Below are 12,662 nucleotides of genomic sequence, written 5' to 3' on the forward strand. Positions count from 1 at the left end.
CTGAGGCTGTGAATTTCCAATTTTGTAAGAAACCAACCCCTCAAAAATGAGCGGAGCAGGGGGACATCGGGAGGATAAAGACACAAATGTTATTTCTGGTCCTGTGTGGGTAGTGAGATGATTCTACAAGTTATGTTACTTTTAGTGGTGAAACATTTATGAAACATATAAAAGAATGTGCATATGCTATATAAAAGCCCACACTGGCATGTTATAAATCCCTCTTCTCTCTTTGGGTCTCCAAGTCATTTGTAACCACGAGCTCTGGGGTCCCCATGAAGATACACCCCTAAATTCCCAGAGTGCTATGGGGACCAGAAGCGCGGGATGGGGGGTGGGAGTGGGGCATGGGGGGGAGGTAGGGGGACAAACCCTTGATGGTCAATGGCTGCAGCCGAAGTTTAATGAAAGCACTTTCTCAAATAAGCTGCCATTGTCCTAAGGGCAGCAAGCGCGGCTACAAGGGACGCGGGCGACTGGACAACGCTGTTCCTTATACACAAGGATCTCCCCAAGGCAGCCCCTCTGACTCACACCTGGGGACCTCTCGCAGAGCGCGCCACCAGAAGGGCCACCAGGTGGCGCCCGTGAGCCTTGCTTGTCGACTGGTCCAGCCACGCAGTGCCCCTGGTTGCCATGGATACCACAGGGCAACTATTGTACGATTCCACTTACAGGAGGTCCTTAGAGTAGTCCAATTCTTAGAGACAGAAAGTAGAAGAGTGGGTTCCAGGGCCTCGGGAAGGAGAGATGGGGAGTTAGTGCTTAAGGGGCGCAGAGTTTGAGTTTGGGGAAAGTGACAAAGTTCTGCAAATGGATGATGGTTGCACAACAAGGCAAATGTACTTAATCCCACTTAGCTGTATTTGTCGCAGATGGCTAAAGGGGAGGTTTTGTGTGCGGAATATTGTACCATAAACACCACCACCAAATCCCACTTGTCTATAAAGTGGGTGGGCCATGTTTCACGCTGGGGGAAACAGGTGTGGACGGCAGACCCCTCGGCGGAGCCCCGCCCCCCAGAGCGCGGCAGAAACCTGGGAGCCCCCACAACAGCCCTTGCAGAGGCGCCCTCCCTGCCTCTGGCCTTGTGAGGCTCAGCACTTCCCCCCTCTCTCAATCTCTGTCAGTCGCATCACTTACGACAAAGGGCAAAACGAAAACTACCACCACACCAACTCCACACTCTCCCACGTCCTGCCCACTCTCTGCTCAGCGGCAGGTGCCTTTTCCCGTAGTCCTCGTCAGCACGGACTCCGTTTTGGATCCTGCTTATTTTACTTTCAACGCCGTGGACACTTGTTATGTGTTGCTGCAGTCCTCGTGGGTGTTATTTTTAAGAGCCGTGGAACATCCCATCTGGCACATGTGCCATCCCTCACTTTGCCATTCTCCTCCTTTTGGACATGCGGCCTGTTTTCAGTCTTCCACGACTTGAAGAACTGAGTGGCCTGGCCAGCCGAGCACTTGGATGCATCAAGATTTTGTCCTCAGATCTCAAACCAGCACGGGCGGGTGCACTCTGGCCGCCTCCCAGATGGTCTCCGAGAACCCCGGGAGACAGACAGGAGCTTGGATGACTGCTGGGGTAGGACTGTGACGGGGAGTGGGCCCCAAAAGGCGGGCAGAAGGAAGCAGACGCTGTGTTACACAGATGCCTACACAGGCCACAGAAGTTGCTGCCGAACTGTTGCAAAAAGAAATTCTAAAAAAAAAAAAAAAAAAGAAATTCTAGATCATGAGTCCCCAAGACCAGCCTCAAATTCAATCATGTTCCAGAGCGACTCGGAGAACTCAGCAAAGCCAGGACACTCAGGGTGGGTCTCGCAGGTTCCTGGGGAAGCAAAGGCCCCGCGCAGGTGGCCCTGCTATAACCGGAGAACAGCAAGGCGGTCCACGCGGTGTGAGGAGTGAGAAGCAGGGGAGGAGGCCAGAGCAGTACTGCGGGTGGCAGGTGACCAAGGGCCTGGTCAGGTTAAAAATTTCACCCAGGAGGGTGTTGATCTCAGGCAAGGTTTCCATTTTTATTATTTAAAAAAACCCTGCTTTATTGAGATATAATTTATGTACCATATAATTCACCCATTTAAAGTGTTCAATTCAAGGGGTTTGGGTACATTATTAATTTTTTTAAAAGTGGTAAAATATATATAACATAAAATTTGCCACCTTGGCCATCTTTGTTGTTGTTGTTAAATATATTTTATTGATTTTTTACAGAGAGAAAGGGAGAGGGAATAGAGAGTTAGAAACATCGATGAGAGAGAAACATCGATCAGCTGCCTCCTGCACACTCCCCTACTGGGGATGTGCCCGCAACCAAGGTACATGCCCTTGACTGGAATCGAACCTGGGACCCTTGAGTCCACAGGCCGACGCTCTATCCACTGAGCCAAACCAGTTAGGGCACCTTGGCCACCTTTAAATGTACAATTCAGCGTCATTCATTATATCCACAGTATCGTACAACCATCTCCACTATCTATTTCCAAAACTGTTTCACCCCCACCACCACAGAACCCTGTACCCATTAAGCAATAACTCCCCTATTCCTGTCTTCATCCCAGCACCTGGAAACCTCTATTCTACTCTCTGTGGGTGAATTCCTCCAGTCTAGATATTTTATATAAATGGGATCACACACGATTTGTCCCCTTTTGCTCAGCATGTTTTCGCGCTGTCTCCGTGGTGTTGCATGAATCAGAATGTCATCCCAAGGCTTCCGTTTTGAAAAGGACACCTGGCTGCCACGGGAGCTGCCGGGGGACAGACCTGGGAGGTGAAGCAGGAAGGGGAGGGAGACTGGAGACCAGTTAGGGAGTTACTGCTGTCCTCCAGGCGGGACGAGGAGAAAAATGGCTTTTTAAAAATTAAGTAAAACCACTTGCCACAAAGTAAAAGATGGACACATTGGAATACCGCAAAATCAGAAACTTGTGCATCACAGGACACTACTCACCAAGTGCAAAGGCAACCCTGGAGTGGGGGAAATATTTGCAAATCATCTACCTGATTGGGATTAATATCCAGAATATATAAAGAACTCCTACAACCCAACAACAAAAAAGCACATAATCTAGTTTAAAATGGGCAAAGGCCTTGAAAAGACATTTCTCCAGAGAAGATATACACACGGCCGGCCAGTAAGCACGTGAAAAGATGCTCAACATCACTGATCACTAGGAAAATGCAAGTCAAAACCACATGACATATTGCCTCTCTCCCATTAGGATGGCGACTGCGTTTAGAAGAAAAACAAACAAACACAAACAAAAAAACCAGAAAATCACCAGTGTGGGCCAGGATGTGGAGAAACTGGGACTGTAAAGGGGTTGGGAATGTAATATGATTCGGCCACTATGGAAAAAAGTATGTTCCTCAAAAAATTAAAAATAGCCGAACCGGTTTGGCTCAGTGGATAGAGAGTCGGCCTGCGGACTGTAAGGGTCCCAGGTTCGATTCCGGTAAGGGGCATTACCTGGTTGCGGGCACATCCCCAGCAGGGGGTGTGCAAGAGGCAGCAGATCGATGTTTGTCTCTCATCGATGTTTCTAACTCTCTATCCCTCTCTCTTCCGCTCTGTAAAAAATCAATAAAATATATTTTTTAAAAAATTAAAAATAAAATTATCATATAATGTAGCAATTTTTCTTGTGGGTACATACTGAAAAGAATTAAAAGCAGGTTCTCAAAGAGATCCTTGTACACACACGTTCATAGCAGCATTATTCACAATAGCTAAGATGTGGGACGACCCACAGCCCACTGATGAATGAGTGGGTAAGCAAAATGGGGTCTGTACGTACAGTGGGTATCATTCAGCCTTTCAGAGGAAGGACATTCTGACAGGCTACAGCAAGGATGAACCTTGATGACGTTATGCTAAGTGAGTAAGCCAGTCACCAAAAGACAAACGCTCTATGATTCCAATTATGCCAAGTACTTGGAATAGTCAAGTTCATAGAGACGGAAAGTAGAATGGTGGTTGCCAGGGGCTAGAGGGAGGGGAGAAATGGGAGTTGTTGCTCAATAAGTATAACATTTCAGATTTACAAGAGCTATGAGGAGGGACCGACGAATATAGTTAATCCCACTCAACCATACACTTCAAAATGATTAAGATGGTAAATTTTATGGTATGTGTATTTTAACACAATTAAAAAGAAAAAAATTAAACTAAAAAGAACCAACTGAGCCCAGCCAGTGTGGCTCAGTGGTTGAATGTCGACCTATGAACCAGGAGATCATGGTTCGATTCCTGGTCAGGGCATATGCCCAGGTTGTGGGCTCAATCCCCATGGTGGGGGGTGCAGGAGGCAGCCGATCATTGATTCTCTCTCATTATTGATGCTTCTATCTCTGTCTCCCTCTCTCTTCCTCTCTGAAATCAATAAAAGTATTTTTTTTCTAAAAAAGAACCCACTGAACTAAAAAAATTAAGCACACGATTTCCTTTCTGACATTAAATGGAAAATGGAAGTCTGCCAACCCGAGGGTCAGTGAGTGGCTGCAGGGCCCCCATTGGCAGGGACCCCTCCGTTGACAAGGCGGGAACAAACCAGAGGGTCCCACCCTTTACAATGTTTCCTTAGTTTTCCACTTTCACAAATCAGAGTCAACACCGCTCCTGTCCCTTTTACCCCAAACGCAACGTGAGCTGCATGGTGCAGGCCTGTCTCTTCCCCAGACGCAGTCTGCGCTCAGTGGGACGTGTTAGCACATTTCCCGGCCTCTCCGCTCCCACCACTGCCAGCTGCTCGGGGTGGCCCACCCCCACCCTGGGCACAGCCCAGCACTTGTCTTTGCCCTTGGCGCTGGGCTGCAGAAGTTTAAACTTTCTGCTTAAATCATAAGAAATTCTATCTGCTATGCACTTTCTCCAGATTTAGCCACTTATCCTGTTTCATTTGCAAAGGTTATGTGCATTCTCCCAAGATAAAAATAGCAAGAAGCGAGGATCGGTGGGCCCGCTGACACCGGCCCCATGGGGATGCCAGGCCCATACGGACTCAGCTTACACTGTGTAAAAGTGGGAAATCCCACAGGAAGGGCCTGCCTGGGGCACCTTCTGGGACACCTGTGGGCCCCACCCAAGAACACCCAAAGGGAAGCTTGGGGATCCCACTGTGTTTCTCTAGGAGGAGCTGAAGGCCAAGTATGTGGCCAGAAACATGGGAGAAAATGATTTTTTTAATATATATTTTTATTGATTTCAGAGCAGAAGGGAGAAAGAGACAGAAACATCAATGATGAGAGAGAACGATTGGCTGCCTCCTGTATACCCCACAGTGGGGGTCGAGCCCACAACACAGTCCGGGCACATGAATCAAACTGTGACCTCCTGGTTCATAGGTCAACGTTCAACGGGGTGGAAGGGATGAATTTTAAAAATATATATTTTTTTATTTCAGAGAGGAAGGGAGAGGAAGAGAGAGAGAAACATCAATGATGAGAGAGAATCGTGGATTGGCTGCCTCCTGCACACCCCACACTGGGGATCAAGCCTGCAACCCGGGCATGTGCCCTTAACTGGAATCGAGCCCAGGACCCTTCAGTCCGCAGGCAGACACTCTGTTCACTGAGCCAAACCAGCTAGGGCGGGAGGGATGATTTTTGATGTCAAGTCCCTGGGAGTGTGGGGACTAATTGGAGGACCGAGGCCAGGGAGGGCCTGAGCACCTCCAAGGGGCCCTTGCTTGGTGAGCTCAGGACCCTCTCTCAGGCCAGACCCTTGGGATGAGTGGCAGGAACAGTGTCTTCGGACATAGCATGCACAGAGGCAACTGCCTCTCTCCGTCCCCCTCATCTAGTGCCCAGGGGGCGGGGGTGGGAGTTCAAGAAGCTCGCCTTGAGCGATCACGGAGCCCTGAGCCCTGTCTTTAGGACCAGCAACTTGGTCCCAGCAACAGTGTGGTTGGTGGTTAAGAGCCAGAGTCTAGAGTCTGTGACTGAGTTGAACTCCAGGCACGGTGGCCTTGAGCAAATCATTTTATCTCTCTGGGGCTCAGCATCCTTATCGATAAGATGGGGCTATTTAAAGAAATAGTCCTGCCCTGGCCGGTTTGGCTCAATGGATAGGGCATCGGCCTGCGGACTGAAGGGTCCCAGGTTCGATTCCAGGCAAGGGCACATGCCTGGGTTGCGGGCTCGGTCCCCCGTGGGGGGCATGCAGGAGGCAGCCGATCAATGATTCTCTCTCATCATTGATGTTTCTATCCCTCTCTCTCCCTCTCCCTTCCTCTCTGAAATCAATAAAAATAAAAATATTAAAAAAAAGAAAAGAAAAGAAATAGTCCTGCCCTGGCCGGTGTTGCTCAATGGATAGGGCATCAGCCCTTGCACTGAAGGGTCGTGGATTTGATTCCTGGTTAAGCACATGTACCTGGGTTGCAGGTTTGATACCTGGCCCCTGGGCCAACCAATCGATGTGCCTCTCTCACATCGATGTTTCCCTCCCTCCCTCCCTCCCTCTTCATTCTCTCTTAAAAAGTCAATGGAAAAAAGATTCTCCGGTAAAAGAATATTCCCTCCTGGGGTCTGCTGTGATGTTTAAATGAATTAATTTACAAAGTACTTAGAATGATGCCTGGCACAGAGCAAGTCCCACATGATGTTATTGTTACATTCTATTGAGTGGAGACAGATCCCCCACCAAAGTAAGCCAATACATAAGATAATTTCAGAGAGACAAGGTCGAAGAAGAAAACAAACCAGAGAAAGAGAGAACCCCTTTGAGGATGCAATAACCTGCTGCTCAGACGTTTCGAAGGACTGCAGGAGAAAACCATGGTTTTCAACCGAGTGGTCTTCTAAAAATGAAGGTTTAATTACCCAAGGTATACATGTATTACCCACAATACCTTGTTCATATAAAAACCTGGAACAGACCCAGAGAGGCGACGCTGCTCCCAGGACTCCTCGGTCCCCCGGGCACTGACTCCTCCTGGGCAGCCTGCGGGCTCACTGTGGACAGGAGGGCTTGCCCAGGCCAGGCATGAAGGGTTTGTAAGCTCTCTAACTGTTAATTAGATAAGGCCTTTCGAGTTCCACAAAAAGGCCACACTGAGACCTGCTCGGGGGAGGAGGGGGGGCCCGGCCATTTCCAGGCAGAGCCCCCTTCCCAGCATGGCTATTTCTGGCTTCCTGCGAAGAGTCACCGTGACAAGGCAGAAAAGCTTTTCCCTCTCCGCCCCAGAGGCTGCGAGCTTAACACCTATTTCCAAAGCATTAGCTCAGCGTGGGCAGCAGGTCCAGGGACACACTCTTCTTGATTGAAGAGAGAGCCATTTGCCGGAGTTATGGATGCCAGGCTCGGCGTTGGATGGGATTCCGCGTCTGCGGGCCCTCCTGGCAGGGGCAGTGCAATCAGCCCCTGGGATGGTGACCGGGAGTGCTTTTCTGGTCCCCAGACCACGGATATGGATGGGCCAGCACTGGACCGGCCCAACATTCGAGCTTTTGCTCCCCTCTGCCCCTCAGGATGCCTCGCTTGTCTCCAGACCTGACTCTCAGGCCTGGCTGTGGCTGCAAGTAGCAGCGTGGGTTGGGCAGTCCAGGACGAAGACTCTCTCTTACTTGTCACTTCTTAGCACAGCCACGGTGATGACGATATTGTCTCACCAGAGGACACTGACCCTGCTCTGTCCAGCTGCGAAAGTGAGGGGGTCTACTCTCTTCCCCAAATGGGGAGGGCCCTGGGGTGTCAGAGCGGATGTGACTTGAGTCACTCAGCCCAATCCTCTTGCTTTCAGATGAGGAAACTGAGGCTCAGAGGGGCCGGGTCTGCCTAGGGCCGTCGCTGGGCTCCCAGACCCCCAGGTCCGGCTCCTGAACGGAGACCAGGGCTCCTCCTGTGGCAGCTGGGATATAAGGGGGGGCGAGGACCTCGAGAGGCAGCCAGGGCTGAGGTTAAATGCACAGGCGCTTAACCTGTGCCTGCCCAGGTTCAGCCTCTGCTCCGCCACCTACCAAACCCCAGGACACAGAACAGCCACTTAACTCCCATTAAATAGCATTTAGCTTCAAGGAGTTCATTTGCAAAATGGAGATAAAAAACAGAAGCCGTTTCCTGCAATAGATGCCCAGCGTCTGAGTGTGGTGAGTCACACAAGGGGTGGCATTTGGGGGAGAAGGTCTATATGACACCTGACTCCCCTAGAAGAGGGTATTTGATATGGTTCTCTTAATGAAAATGTGCCGAGTCCCTCCTATGAAACCCCGAGTCCCTTCCTGCCCACTGGGAGGGCTGTCGTTCTAAAAACGGAAACAACGGTGTTGGCGAGGGTGTGAATCTCACTTCACGCGTCTTCACGCATCGCCGGTGCTGGTGGGAACGTAAGACGGCCAGCCACTGTGGGAAACGGTTTGGCAGCTCCTCAAAAAGTTAAAATGGAATTACCATATGACCCGGCAAGTCCACGTCTGGGTAGAGACCCCAAAGAATGGAACACCGTTCTCAAATGGACACTTGTGCACAAATGTTCAGAGCAGCGTTATTCACAATCAATAGCTCCAAGGTGGAAACAACTCAAATGCCCACCACGCGATGAATGGAAAACCGAAACGTGGTCCACACACACTATAAACTACTGTTCAGCCACGCAAGGAGCCAAGTCCTGGCCCACGCCGCAACGGGTGGGCTATAAATATTTCTCTCTTTTCCGCATCCAGCGCAGCTAGAGAGTGTTCCGGTTCCTGAGTAGGGGCAACGGGGGATTGAGAAAATGAGACAGACACAAATACAGTAGGGAAAGCTGGGACTGGGTGGGACCACTGTCCTCTGATGGAGAGACAGGGACCCAGAGCCAATACAGCGAGTTTATTTTATACAGCAAAATACCAGGAAGTTTTACTAAAGCCCAAGACAAAGGAGATTATGTGCATTCTTGGGTGGGCCCAAGTCGTATTCATTCCTGGTGCTTGGCTGGATTTAGATAACGAAACCCACCCCCTGGCGCCTGGGCTGAAGGTCAAGCTGACAACACTCCTGCCTCTGGCAAGGTGTGTTTCCAGGACGTGGCTCTGCCAACGCCACTGGATTCAGCTGACAATAATTAAAGAAAAGCCCATGTGTCTTCCCAGGCGCTCTCTACAGTGGGCTGGTGAAGCAAGCCCGTCACAAAGGGCAGATCTATGTGTGTGAAATACTCAGAATAAGCAAACCCATATACTAGTACAGAGAAAGTAGATTGGTGGTTGTCAGGGGAAGGAGGGAGGGATGGGGAGCAGCAGCTTACTGGCATAGAGTTTCCTTTTGGGGCGATGAAAATGTTTAAGAACTAGATAGAGGTGGCGGTTGCACAATTGTGAATGTACACTTTAAAATGATTAATGTTATGTTATGTGAATTTTACCCCAATAAACGCACACACACATCCCTACAAGGACTTTCTTGGAAATGCGAGGTCAGGGCTCCAGGTTTTAGGCTGGGCCATATCTCAAGTTAAAAACAAAAGAAAAAAATAATCCGTAAGGGTCTCTGTATCTTTCAGAACCTGGCAGCTTCGACCACAAAGCCTTCTTCTCCAGGCGGGCTTATCCAGCAAGAACGCTGACCGGGTCAGGAAAGCATTTGCGGCCTCGACCAGGACGAGAGCAGCTTCGGTGAAGAAGAACGTGTCTTCTCCCCGCTGCTCCTGGGGAAAAGAGGATAAACCCGGAGCTGAGGCCCTGAGGTTGTGCCTCCTGCAGGGACGAACACGCTCCCTGGGTCAGACTCCCCATCAGGAGACTGCTTTCCCGTCCGGTCTCTGTCCTGGCCACCCTGGCCAGGCCTCTCCCTGTGCCCTCTTCCTACCGGCGGGCCCTGAAGACCTCCTCAGGCTCTATCCAGGTCCTGACCGCGGAGGAGCCGAGGCCTTTACTGCGGTGGGTGGCTCAGAGGGACATGGCGAGACAGGAGTGGACCGTGAGAGGCGGGGCCCCTTCCTCCCGGAGGCATGCACCCATCCGCCCTGCCTGCCCAGACCTCTCTGCAGTGCACACTGCCATCCCTGCCAAACCAGCCCCTCCTTTGGTATTACATAGTCCCTACCTATCCATGGCTTCAGTTACCCACCGTCAACCATGGTCCAAAAATATGAAATGAAAAATTGCAGAAATAAACAATTCATTCGTTTTAAATTGCATGCGCTTATGAGTAGCGTGATGCAATCTCGCTCCCTCCCACCCGGGACATGAATCATCTGTCTTGGTCATCAGACCGACTGTCACGGTGTAACAGTGGCCGTGTTCAAGTCACCCTTATTTTACTTAATAAGGGCCCCGAAGTGCAAGCGTAGTGATCCTAGCAGTTCGAATATGCCAAAGGGAAGAGGTCAAGTGCTTCCTTTAAGTGAAAAGGTATGACGGGAACAAACAGTATATACAGGGGCCGGTACTGTCTGCAGTTTCATGCATCCACTGGGGGTCTTGAAATGTATCCCCAGCAGATAAGGGGGGCTACGGTGTTATTATGTTTATCATGATAAAAGCCCTAGTCTGATTTCTTTCAAGATCTTTCATTTCTGCAGACCTAAGTAGGGCTGTATTCTCAGCCAGGGGCGATGTTGCCACAACTGGGGGGAGGGGGTGCTCGGGGCATCTAGTGGGCAGAGGCCAGGGATGCTATTAAACATCCTACAACGCACAGGATGGGCCCCCAACAAAGAATGATGCTGCCCCAAATGCCAACATGCTGAGGCTGAGAACCCCTGGAGGGAGGGCGGTGTGTGTGTGTGTGTGTGGCGGGGTGCGGGGGAGCGGTAGCGGCTGTGTGTGTCGGGGTTTGGAGGTTCTGCTCCCCTCCAAAACCGACGCCAAATTCCCCCTCTGCACAAAGAGAAGTCAGCGACAAACTGGGTGAGCTGCTCCCTTCTCCGAGACAGAGGCGACTTCTCACAAGCAGACTGGACCGTGGGTGTGAAGTGGGCGGGACGTTGGTGGTTAGTTTCACCTTCTGGGATTGGCAAGGGGAATAGCTTTCTCTCGACTGGATGTCAAGTTTCAGGATCACAAAAAATGTTGCTGTGATTAACCTCCTTTGTTTTGAACAGTTCTGTTTCTAAAATTCAACTGCAGTGACTTATGGTGTGTGTGTGTGTGTGTGTGTGCGCGCGCGCGTGTGTGTGTGTGCATGTGTGTGTGTGTGTTTCTGTTCACAGGCACTCACGTGTGTTTTCAGCTCTTTGGGGAGCTATAGAAAGAGAACCAGCATTATTTTGCCCTTGGCTGTATGATCCTCGTCACAGGTGGACTTCGTTCATTTCTGGAAGTTAAGTCTGGGGGAGGAGGAAGGAGGGTAAATGTGCCAGGGAGAGCTGCCCTCAGCAGCTCACACGCCCAGATTAGGGACATGGGTCGCCTCCTCGGGACCACTTGATCCAGCCGCCTGCGTGGGGTCAGAAGCAAAGACAGCCGGCGACCTCCACAAGAAGCCCTCCCTGGTACACACGGCGGGGAGGCAGGGGGCCTGGCTCCTCACTGCATTCAGATGCCAGCCCAGCGCGTGAAATCCCGATTCGGCACCCTCACAGGCCCTCCCCAGGCACATCTATTTTGGAGCCTGCGGCCGTGATCACACTCCCTGGGTGGGGTGAAGAGCTGAGCACCAGGGCTTTCTGACCCAATGCGCAGGGACACTCTCTTCCCAGGCCCAGCCTCTGGCTCCTGTTGATGGGGCCGTGAGGACACGTCCTCCTTCCTGAGTTAAAGCAGTGCCCCAGGAAGACACTGGGACTGTACAGTGAAAAGGGACTGGGTCAGAGGAGAGAGCTGGAGGCTTTTTCCTCTGAATACTGAGGGGCAAAGACATGGGAGTTGATGGAGGCATGGAGGCGGGAGGCGGGCACTGCCCAGCCAGGATTCAGCACCGCGGACAGCGGCGACCCCTGGTGGACGGTCAAAGCATGCATCCGTTTTCTCTGAATTTTACAGGGGGGAAAAGGCAAAAATGATTGAAAGCTGCGTAGCACCAGACACTGCCCCGTATACAAAATGTACAATTTCAAATGTCTCTCAAAACAACCTTGTCAGTACCACTGATATTATCATTCTCCCTTTGCACGGTTGAGGCACCCGGGTTCCGAGAGATAAAGTAATTAATTACACCCAGCTCTGCACCAGGATTAGAGCAGAGACAGCCTGGCTCCCAGCCCTCATCTGACCCACTTCAAAAACAAAAGCAGATCCAGCAATCCCACCCCTGGGACGATGGACTATTATTCAGCCTTTACAAGGAAGGAAATTCTGACACCTGCTACAGCATGGATTAACCTTGAGGACACTGTGCTCCGTGGACTCAGCCAGAAACAAATGGACAAATACTGTACGATTCCACTTCTATGAAGTTCCTAGCGTAGTTAAGTTCACAGACAGAAAGGAGAATGCTGGGGGAGCATATGATGGGTCCTTTTAATACCACCCAACATCCTTAGAAATCCCCGAATACAAATAAGGAAAGCCTAGTGTCACGGGCAGGACATTTTGCACAAATACATGTAATAGCCTTCAAGTTGCCCTGCAGATATGGGACTGAAGCAATTAAAATCTTTATCCAAATGGAGAACAAAAACCAGACAATTTCACCACTATTAAAAGATTGGCGTATTTACCTCACATCTAGTTGTGTACATTCCTTTTATTTTCCAAATTGTAATTAAAAACACGAAGGATTTCAGTACTGC

The sequence above is a fragment of the Eptesicus fuscus genome, chromosome 6 (genome assembly GCF_027574615.1).
Source record: "Eptesicus fuscus isolate TK198812 chromosome 6, DD_ASM_mEF_20220401, whole genome shotgun sequence".
In the NCBI taxonomy this organism is placed as follows: domain Eukaryota; kingdom Metazoa; phylum Chordata; class Mammalia; order Chiroptera; family Vespertilionidae; genus Eptesicus; species Eptesicus fuscus.